The following is a 10890-nucleotide window of genomic DNA, read 5'->3' as shown; positions in this document are numbered from 1 at the left end:
GTGTGGTGTGGGGAGTGTCACAGAAGTACAGACTCGAGAGGGATGGAGAGGAGCTGGGGATGCCGAGGGGGCCGAGGGGTGGGCGGCATTATTAAGCTTCCTTTCTGGGGGTGGGTAGGGCGTCACTCCCAAAGCGCATTCTTGCTCAGAGCAAGAGCGACACAGGAGTGGCTCCAACAGTGCCTCGCTTTCTCTCTGTGCCTCAGGCCTGGCTCCCTAACCTCTTGGACACTTGCCAATCAGGTCTGAGAGTCTGTGCTCCCCTTCCCAGGGGCGGGGCAGGCGGGGCAGGCGTGGCAATGTGGGCCACTGCCTCCTCCAGTATCTGCCCTTGTCTTTTTTTTTTTTTTTTTTTTTTGACAGGCAGAGTGGACGGTGAGAGAGAGAGACAGAGAGAAAGGTCTTCCTTTTGCCGTTGGTTCACCCTCCAATGGCCGCCACGGCCGGCGCACCGCGCTGATCCAAAGCCAGGAGCCAGGTGCTTCTCCTGGTCTCCCATGGGGTGCAGGGCCCAAGCACTTGGGCCATCCTCCACTGCACTCCCTGGCCACAGCAGAGAGCTGGCCTGGAAGAGGGGCAACCGGGACAGGATCCGGCGCCCCGACCGGGACTAGAACCCGGTGTGCCGGCGCTGCAGGGGGAGGATTAGCCTATTGAGCCGTGGTGCCAGCCCAGTATCTGCCCTTGTCCCCTGCCGAGGCTTGGCTGTGGTCAGCTCATGCTCTGGGCTGCCAGGGGGAGGCATGGCCTGGAAAAGGCCTTGGGGTTGGAAGCCGTGGCTGCAGGGTGCGGATGCTGAACGCCAGGCAGGGGTTTCCGTCTTGTCCCGTGGGCAGTGGAACCGCTGAGGCTTCTCTGTGACGGTGACCTTGTGATGAACCCCAAAGGGTGAAGGGCTGGGGGCCAGAGACAGCAGCTGGCTGGAGTGGTGGGGTTGTCCAGGCCTGGGGTGCAGAGAGCTGAACTGTGACTCAGTGACTGTCACATCAGAAAGACCCGCCCCGGGGGACCGCTCGGCCCAGCCCCTGTGGCTGCATTTTCTTTGGTGGAGGCTTTCTAATTAAGGTGACTTTTGTCAGGTGGATGTAATTAAAAGAGCAGAGCTTATAACCTTTGAGGCCCTTAGCAGTCCCAGGTTAGAAATAACAGAGACGGCTGTTGCCAGGGTAACCAGGAGAGAAGCCTTCGGATAGGGCAGTCGGTGCCCCACGTGGTACGGTCTCCAGCCTCACTCTGTGTCTGCTGCCAGTCAGCTGTGTGCCCCAGGGCGAGGGAGCAGCCTCTCTGAGCTTGTAGAATGGGGTCCGTGACGGTCCTGACCTCTGTGATGTGGCAGGACGCACGGAGCTGATGAGGACACTGCACGTTGCGCAGGGAGCCTGGAATGCAGTGGGCACGCAGTACGTGGGGTTGTGATGGAGGACAAGCTGGCTCTGAGTCTCCTCCCAGTGCTCCTGCTGGTGTCCAGTCCAGTCTCTGCTCCCAGGCTACTCCACATCTCACTGTGCCCTGACCGGTGTGCCAGCCCTGACGTCCCCTCAGGGTCCCCTAAGGGCCTCTTGGACAGCGGGCACTCACAGTCCAGGGTGACTTTCCCAGGCCAGGTGCCCTTTCTGGAGTCACCGTTTCCATAAAGTTGTTGGACTCACTGCCTTGCCTACCTGTGAATTTCTGTCCCTTATCTCCTGGCCCTTCAGTGATGTCAAAGGCAGGGAATTTTCTGGAACCTGAGGTGTGTGTGTGTTGTACTTTCTCCTATACTAGGAGCCAGCAATTTTATTGGTCCAGCACTGCCAAATACGTAGTCAATGGCTTTGTCAAAAGCAGTGACAGAAAGGGGACTCGTTAATACCCCATCAATGAGAATATAGCTCCAAATGCAATGCTCTCAAATACCCGGCATGCTATTGCTACCGTAGTGGTTGGCTCTTCCTGGCACATGTGCAGAGTTCAGGCGAGAATGGAGGGGACGAGCTTGGGGGCCTCTGGGATGGAGGATCTCAGAGAGGCTCGGGGCGTGCAGGGTTGAGAGGCCACGTCACTCTTGGTGTGATGAAGGCATCTTGGTGGAAGCAGCTGTGACTTGGGAGCTTGTGGTCTGTGCTTGTTAAGATGGCAGGGGATGGAGCCCCGGCAGGATGCTGACGTCCACACAAAGCCGGAGGCGCCCCTGGCTGAGCAGCGGGCCATCCCTGTGGCTTCAGAAGTGCAGGGACCTGGGTTTTGGGGAGAAGTCTGTGCGTCCCTTGGGTTTGCACGTGTTCCTGGGTTCACAGTCATGTGGATGGATTACAGGCACAGTCATGTTGGACTCAGGTCCTGTGCACCCATGATGGGAGATTCTCCCGGGCTGCAGAATGTGTGAAGGGCAAGGGAACAGGAGGCTCCAGCAGTTATGCTCATCAAGTCTCTGATTTTAGCATCCGGGGAGGCAACCGTTGATGATCTCTCTTCTCTGACTTTTAAAGGACAGCTCAGCATCCATCTGACCTCAGTGGGAAACAGAATCCTTTCTGTTTTTCTGGGAGAAAATGCTCTCTTCCTAGTCTGAATCCATTGTGGAGCAGGTTGACATAACTTCTTATCCGGATCATTCCAGGCCCCCCACTGGCCGTGGTGAGTGAATCAGAGATGAGCAGTTGACCCAAGCTCGTCTGATGAGACTGACTTCAGAGATCTCTGTCGGTAGGGCCGGTAGGGAGGCACATTCCCTTGGCTGGAAGTTCAGGGTAGCAGGCAAAGCAGAAGCCATAGGCGTCCCTTCAGGAGGCCTGGCTGAAGCTGAAGTAACCAGAAAGGGAAGAAGAGCACAGAGGTTGGGAGAAACATTTTCTTACGACACTGTATACATTGTCTACCTGGATTCCGCCATACTTGGAGGCCACCAAAACTGTCCGTTAAGTGAGCCTACAATACTTCATGCACCCTTTTTTGGGTTGTGTTGTGTCCCTGGGAACCCACAGGATACTGGCTAGCTCAGGGTCTTAGAAGTGGACGTCTCCGATTGCCTCTACGTGAGCCCCTCTTGGGAGGTGGATCTCATTTTTTCTGGAGGTAGAAGGACTTAGATTAAATGCAGCGATCTTTTAAGCGCATGGGCTTCTGTTTATCCTTCTGGGAAGGAATTCATAAACATTCCCCCTTCCTTATTGTCCTTTCTGCCACTATCAAGCTGGATTACACCAAGTGGTCCGATGGGTACCTGGGAATGCCTGGTCGATGGCAGCACCCTGAGGTTGGCTAGTGGGTCATCAGGGAAAGGCAGGAAGCTGCAGGAAACCAGCCAACCTCTGTGCAACCCCCACGCTGGAGCTGTGAGCTCAGGGCCAATTAAATCAGACACCTGAAGCTATGGCACCGTCAAATTGCCTACTTATTTCCCCGTCTTTTTGTCCAACGAGGAATTGTACTTCTTCAAAGCTAACACTTGGCTGCATCCTTGTCTGCTCTTCCCTCGCCTCCTTCCTGCTACTTTGCATGTTGAGACTTGGGCCCTGAGTGGTGTTTGGGGTTGCTCAAGCTGGGTGGAGCAGTGGCAAAGGGTCTGACCGAAGCCACCCGAGCTCTTGCCTGGCCCTGAGGGAGACCAGCTTGTGACAAGGGCTTGGAGGGTGCAAGCCTGCAGATTGCTTTCACAGGTCAGGGCAGGATGAACAGAGCTGCCCGGGAGCTCCAGTCCCCACCGGCTCCTCCCGGGCAGACTGCGAGGCAAACCTGAGTGAGGAGCGTCCCCAGGAAGGACCACCACATTTATTAACCCGCATTGCAATGCACGGCACAACTGGGAAGTTCAAGGCCGTAGACCTGACCTCAGGGCAGCCAGATCCGGGGTTTAAACACCATCACCAGGACCTGTTTCTATTTCTCAGAGCATCCTGACTCTCAATGTAAGCCCACAGTCACCTCTGCCTCATGGCCAGTGGTCCCAGACACAGGCCTGCTCTTCATCCTTCTTAATCTCTGGAAAAGACTCTGATTGGAAGACTTGAGTCATATGCCTGTCTCAACTGAAGACTTGAGATTGAGCATGGAGTATTCTGATTGGCCAGCCTGGAGGAAGTAGGCGTGGCCCCTTGATTGACAGATTTACCAGAACCAGGTGGAGCCAGTGAGGTAATTTCCTAAAGTAAGGAATGCAAGGCAGACCCCAAAGCAAGCGGGCTCTTCCATGGCCAGCGCGGGAGAGAGCCCTTCGCACCGGCCCATTTCATCAGTTGGCGTTGGATGCCCAGGCTGAGGCTCCGAAGACTGCATTTCATCAGCAGGACCTGCAGTGGGTGCGGGATGCAGGTATGCTATAGACGTGCGTTTGGCATTTAGTGCGCCTGCGCCTCCTGGGCGTGTGGGGCAAGAAAGCCCACGCCCCCCGCAGCTTGGAAGGCATTGCTAATCACACGCCCGAGGAGGTCGTCTCTGGGCCCCATCACAGTTCCGGGCATCCCAGGAGCGCTTCCTCCGGGAAGACCTCTGCGCGGGCTGCAGCAGCAAGCCCGAGACGCTGGAGCGTGAAGACCCATCTCTGCAGTGGTGCCGCGCAGCCGTCCTTAAATTCCCCCTCTAGGCCTGGTGTCTCCTTCTCGCCTTCCCTCCCGGAGAAGAGAAGAGCCGGGGAGGAGGGCACAGAGGCGGCGGGGCTGCTCTGCTCTGAGCTGACTCTCCCCTGTCGACAGCATCTCGGCTGGTGGAGGGGAAGGGGCAGTGACCTTGACACCAGGCCTCGAGGTGGGGGCTCTTGGCTCGACTTCCCTTCCCTAAACATAAGGGTCAGTCCTTTTCAGCCTTGTCCAGCCCAGCATCCTGGGACAATGCTGGAATTATGAATGAAATCTCTAGAAGCCCCTCCCTTCTCACGATGGCTTCCTACTCAGTTCCTTGCAGTCATGCACAGCCCCTCTCCACCCCCAAATACCGGTCTTTTTTTTTTTTTTCCTTTTGCACCTGCCAAGAATAAAGAGGCTTGGAGTCACGTGGTCCCTATGCAGGTGAGCCCCATTTGCTTCGCTCTCACAGGGTGATGTTCAGCTGATCCCTCCCCCTTTCTCAGAAGTCCTGGTTCTAACTTTGCTGGGGGACCTTGGGCAGCCCCCTTGCTCCTCTGACCCTCGTCCTCCTCCTCTGTAAAGGGGGCCTGAGGAGCTGCACTTCTGTGCTGTTAGCGTAGCCCCCATAGGCTAGGAGCTTCGGCAACCACCAGGAGTTATACAAGAGTCCAAGATGAGCTCTTCTTGAACTCTCACTTGAAACTGTGAACATTGATGGGCCAGAAATTCCTCGAGTCCTGTTCGTGCTGTGCCTTACACGTAGCAGACGTGCAGCAAATATTTGTTGAATGATTGGAATCCCAGGGGCTTGTTTCAATTGCAGTGAAACCAGACACAGCACTGGGCTGTGCGCCGCTTTGTGTCCCAGCCTCAGGTCTCCGATGCAGCACCTGGAAGGGAGGAGGGGGCTCAGGTCGCGGGGCCTGTCTGGCACCCATGTGGTGCTGGAGATCCTGACGTCATGCTGAGGCCGCCACTGGCATGGAGGAGCCCAGGTGGGAAGGCAGACTTCTGAGGGCCGGCAGGGCGGGCTGGGGCGGCGGCGGGGGAGGGTGGGGGATGTTTTTCTGCTTGTATCTTAGGAGATGTTGTAGCTGTTTTTCCTCTTTTCTTTGGGGAATAAATTACTCTGGCTTTATAGCCCTTACAGGAGTCCCTGGAACCTCCAACTGGATGAATCCCAAAGCACTGAGTTCCCTTCCAGCTTTCCAACTCCCCCAGATTCTCCTTTGGAAGACACTGGGGTCAGTACTTTTGTCTCTCGCGGGCGCCCACTCACCTTCCAAATGGGGTGCACGAGCTCCAAAGTCGCTTCTCAAGCGAGTTCTAAGAACATGGCTCCACTGCCCTCCCCAAACCACACCCCGGCCCCGACACCCCCACCCCCCACCCCGGCTGCGGGCCAAGGGGCTGCTTTGCTCTGGAAGTCAGGCAGCCTGCTTGATCAAGATGCGCCTTCTCCGTCTGGACAAAGCTTAGGGCCTGCGGGGCTGCCCCGCTGCCCTGCCTCCTCGCGCTGGGCCCTTTTCCTCCTAGGAAACCCACGCTGACACCCACTGAGTGCTTCCCCGCTGATGGGGACGCGTGGGCCTGGACGGCACCGGTGATGACACGCTGTCCGTGAAACGAAACACCCCCTGCCCTGTCTTAGAAGAATGTTCCGTGCGGCCAAACATCTGTAGCCCTGGATGTGGAATCTCCCTGGGCTTTGTTTTGCTGCAGATAAAATGGTGGAAAAGCTGAAATTTATGCCTGTGGAATCTGAGGCATGAACATTTCCCGAGATCTGTAAATCAGCTGCCATGCCCAAAGGTAACAATTACCACCCTCATTAATAGATTTCCCCAGCCTCGCTCATAAAGCCACCCCGGAGATGTCTCCCGGGACAGGGTGGGGGAAGTGAGCGGTACCCGGGGCTAGGAGAGAGGCTGCGGCCCGGACACACCAGGGCCCCCTGTAGGCCTGGCTGCTGCTTGCCCAAGGGGGGTATGAGAATGAGGGGACTCCCATGCTATGGGGGTGAAGCTTTCTAGGCGGGGATTCAAAGCACTAGATCTTGAAGAGGAAGGGTCTGGGGTGGACGGAGGGGGAGTCTGCATCTCTGTTAGGATGCGGTGGGCACACAGGGGCTGGGCAGGATGGTGGGGTCTATGCCTTTGGTGCTCACAGGGGGCAGTGAGCCTGGAGCTTACTCAGGATCTCTCAGCAAGTTCAGGGAAAATACACTAGAGGAAGAGCCAGACAGAGCGCGTATGGACCAGCCCCAGGGTCTCCATCACATGGATAGACCCGGCTTCCTCAAGCCACTCAGCCATCAGTGGACACTGGCTGGTTTCCTCCTTTTGGCTGCTCTGATGAAACCCCCCCATGGACACTGGTGGTCTGATATCTGGTTGAGTTTCTGCCACAGGTGGCGTGTACCCAGCAGTGGGATTGCGAGACCATGGTCATGTACAAGTTCTAAGGAGCCTTCAGACTGCCCGTGGTCTATCCATGCAGTGAACACCATTCAACCTTGAAAAGCGCCAGCTTCTGACACATGCTACAATGGGAGGAACCCAAAGACACTACGCCAAGTGACAGGCCAGACACGAAGGACTGCTTATATGAAGCCCCTTATGTGATTCTGCGTATATGAAGTCCCTAGAATGAGTCATTCATAGTGACTGGGCATTGCTCAGAGGATTCCTGGGCGGACAGAGGGGTGGAAGGTGGAGAGAAACAGGCGACTTTGTGATTAATGAGTACCCGGTTTCTCTCTGGGAAGGTGGAAAACTTCTGGCGGTGGATGGTGGTGGTGAGGGTGGTAACTGCTGAGACCACAAGCCACCATGTGGGGTCCTTTCCAAGTCAGAGCTGAGGACTATGGCTAGACAGGGAAGCCTTTGTCGCTGGCATGGGGGTTTCTTGGTGGTTTAACAACTGCATACCACCCCCCCCCTCCCCGTACCAGTTGTACAAGAAGCCTCGGGAAAGGAAATACTAGCTCATTGTTATTCTCGTGATTATGTGACAACAGCAACAACCCTCCCCATGTGCACATACCCAAGCTCCATGTTCGGTTCAGAAAGGTACCTTAAGAAGTTCTGCAGTCTAGAGATTGAACACGAGCTTCAGGACCAGTTAAAGTTCTGGTTCTGTCTCATACGAGGTGGGGATCTTGCACAGACAGTGGGGTTTGTCAGCCTTAGTTTCCATGTGCACAGACTGGGAACCCCAGGATGACATGACGAGTCAGAGAGCTGTGTGTGGTCCTAGGCACGTGCTGCAGTCCATAGGGTGGGAACTTGGTCTTCAGAGGCTGGGGCCCGCAGCCTAAGTGGGGGCGCTGAAAGATGCCCAGTTGGCAGTTTGGCTCTGGAGTTGGAGGGCCATGTGTGGCAGGTGCCCAGGTTATTTAACTTCTCAGAGTTTCATTCTTGCATCTGGGAAATGCCAGTAAGATCCATCTTACAAGAATTGTGAGATTAAATGGCCAATACAGAGTAGAGCCCCCTTATCCATCGGGGTGTGTTCCAAGATGCCGAAACCACTGATGGTGCAGAACCCTGTGTGTGCTGTGCTTCTTTATAACAAAGTTTACTTTATGAATTAGGCACACTAAACAGTTAACGGCCATAACCAATAATAAGCATAAGCTAGGATAATTATAACGGATACTGTAGTAGACTTGCCATCATCACTACCATGATGCTTTGGAGCTATCAGAAGTGTGCTCTCTGATACCGGGATCGTCCATCTGATAACGCAGGTGGCGACTAAGTGGCTAACAGGCGGGAAACACATACCATGTGGACAATGGATGATTCATGTCCCCGGTGGGGCAGAGTGGGATGCTGTGAGCTGCTCAGAACAGCATGCAATTTAAAATTTTATTTCTGGGAGTTTCCATTTAATATCTCTGGACTGCTATTGACCTGGGGTAACTGAACCCCTTGGGAGTGAAGTGGGGACCCAGGGAGGACAACTGCACCCAGGTGTGATACCTATCCCGGGATTTTGTTAGGAGCTGATGTTAGATGCACAGTCTCTAACTCTCATGCACAGGTTCTTGGCTTTGTTGGATGACTTTGGCAAGAGGCATGAAGTCTCAGTTTCCCTGTCTGTTTAGTGGGCGTATTTATGAAACTAAATGAGATGAGGTGCATGGCTTGTAGGAAGCACGTGTTAAATGGAAGCTGCTGGGGCCAGCACTGTGGTGTAGTGGGTAAAGCTGTCGCCTGCGATGCTGGCATCCCAAATGGGCTCTAGTTCAAGTCCTGGCTGCTTCACTTCTGATCCAGCTCTCTGCTATGGCCTGGGAAGGCAGTAGAAGATGGCCCAAATGCTTGGGCCCCTGCACCTGTGTGGGAGACCTGGAAGAAGCTCCTGGCTCCTTTAAAAAAAAATGGAAGTTGCCATTGGGTTATCATCAACCTTGCTCCCCACCGTATGCTCTGTGCCAGGCGTCTACAGATTCCACAGCATCTGGGGGAAAATCTACCACCTGTCTCTGTATCCACAGGCTGGGCATGGCCACGCCGCCCAGACCCCTGCACACATTCAGATGTCAGTGTCTGGAAGGCGGGGCAGTTTTTAAAAGGTCTCCCTTCTGACAGTTTGGCACTCGACCTAAACTTACCGCTACCTGAAAGGGTGCCAGCCGTCCAGCCCACTTGAGTTTGCGAATTATCTCTTGTTTACCATCAGTGGATCTGCAAACTGCTGCTTGTCGTGTGCTTTCATTATGCTGCGATGATAAGATGATAAATCCTGTTGGGCAAGGGCTGTCTTTGCAAAGCCCAATTATTGTATTTCGTTCTTTATTAGGCAGGTTCATGAGCAGGTAAGAGGAATAAGAGGATCATGAGAGGTTTGCCCGCTGGACCTGGTTTGAGTGTTTGCCAATTTGGGGGGTGGGTATGGCAGACGGAAGAGTGGAGGAGCGGGACGAGGTCTGGGACTGGAAACCGCTGGCTTCATTAAAGGACTTCCTCGCTGCCTGGCCGTGATCACAGTGCACTCGACTCAGGTCGCATTTTTTTAAATTAATTTATTTATTTGAAAGATAGAGTTACAGAGAGGTAGAGGTAGAGGCAGAGAGAGAGAGAGGTTTCCCATATGCTGGTTCACTCCCCAATTGGCTGCAATGGCTGCAGCTGCACCGATTTGAAGCCAGGAGCCAGGAGCTTCTTCCAGGTTTCCCACAAGGGTGCAGGGGCTCAAGAACTTGGGCCATCTTCTACCACTTTCCCAGGCCACAGCAGAGAGATGGATCAGAAGTGGAGCAGCCGGGACTTGAACCAGCACCCATATGGGATGCTGGCACTGCAGGCGGCAGCTTTACCCACTACACCACAGTGCCAGCCTCTCAGGTTGCATTTAAAAAAAAAAATGATGGAGAGAGTCCACGTTTGAAAGGCAGACGCGCACGGCTATTCATATTTGCCGCGCCTGGGCCACGTGTGCATGCCACAGCAGACCAGCGAGTTGAAAATAACATATGTTTGTCTCGAGTGCCAGGGGAAACCGTGGCGCTGGTGAGAAAGAGTGAGGGGCAGACGCGGAGAGGGAGGAACCCATGATGTTTAACACAGACCCTCGCTTCTGCTCACACAGCGCCAGCAGCCTCGTAGCCCGCAGAAAGCCCGCGCGTGACCGTGTCCACGGCTTCTACAGCTCGAGAGCGGGAGCCGGCTCTGGGCTGAAGATGAAGTTCTGACCTCCCACAGCCCCTGGTTCGGTTTTCTGAGTTCCTTGGGATCTTTGTCATGAGAAAAAGCTGAGAAGAGGAGCGAAGCAGGTGGAAGTGGAAACTGTGAAAGGGACTCTCGCCCGCAAACCTGCCTGGATGTCAAAATAATTCAAACCGAAGTCTCCAAGCCAAGGGCTTTCAGTCTTCTGAGAGCTGGAGAATCGTCTAGCATTTCTCTGGATTCAAGGACCCTCTAGGGTTCTTCTGGGAGGGGGATGTTCTGAAGGCTTGGTGACCACCCTACTTCATGTGTCTTGTGTATGAATGGATGCAATTAAAACAGAAATCATTGGTTGAATTCACATTTTTTTTTTTACCCTTTGTAAGAGTATGTCGTTGGCTTGACTTCATTTTCCACATTGCCTGTTTGGAAATCGTCAGACACAGTTGTCAGAGCCTCATGTGGGCCCTGCAAACAAAGCTCAGCAGAGCTGGACCCTGGCGCCTATCTTGGATTCTGTGACTCACCTTGCTCAGGGCAAAGCACTCTTGCCAACCTGGAACCCCAGCCCAGACCCCAGAATGCACTGGACTCACACCACCAGGGCCTGTGGCTTCAACACACACATCAGCCAAGCCACTTTTGCCTACCTCTGCCTGCCTCTGCTTTTTTCA

General features: G+C 54.5%; 1 long non-coding RNA gene across 3 annotated transcripts; it reads left to right on the top strand.

The window, feature by feature from the left end:
• The first annotated feature begins 330 nt into the window (after positions 1-330).
• LOC149121908 (uncharacterized) lies at positions 331-10573 on the top strand. 3 transcript variants are annotated; one of them, XR_016221523.1, is made up of 4 exons: positions 331-4290; positions 5683-5785; positions 6264-6353; positions 10140-10573. It is a non-coding gene; the product is annotated as an uncharacterized LOC149121908 (long non-coding RNA). The 3 variants fall into 3 exon arrangements; XR_016221524.1 differs by lacking the exons at positions 331-4290; positions 10140-10573 and adding exons at positions 5345-5536; positions 6952-7516; XR_016221522.1 differs by lacking the exon at positions 331-4290 and adding an exon at positions 5352-5536.
• The last annotated feature ends 317 nt before the right edge of the window (positions 10574-10890 follow it).

Source organism: Oryctolagus cuniculus, chromosome 15 (assembly GCF_051225735.1).
Source record: "Oryctolagus cuniculus isolate XC-2025 breed Fujian yellow rabbit chromosome 15, ASM5122573v1, whole genome shotgun sequence".
NCBI lineage: Eukaryota > Metazoa > Chordata > Mammalia > Lagomorpha > Leporidae > Oryctolagus > Oryctolagus cuniculus.
Note: the sequence above shows the minus strand (reverse complement) of the source record. Positions and strands in the feature narration are given on the sequence as shown.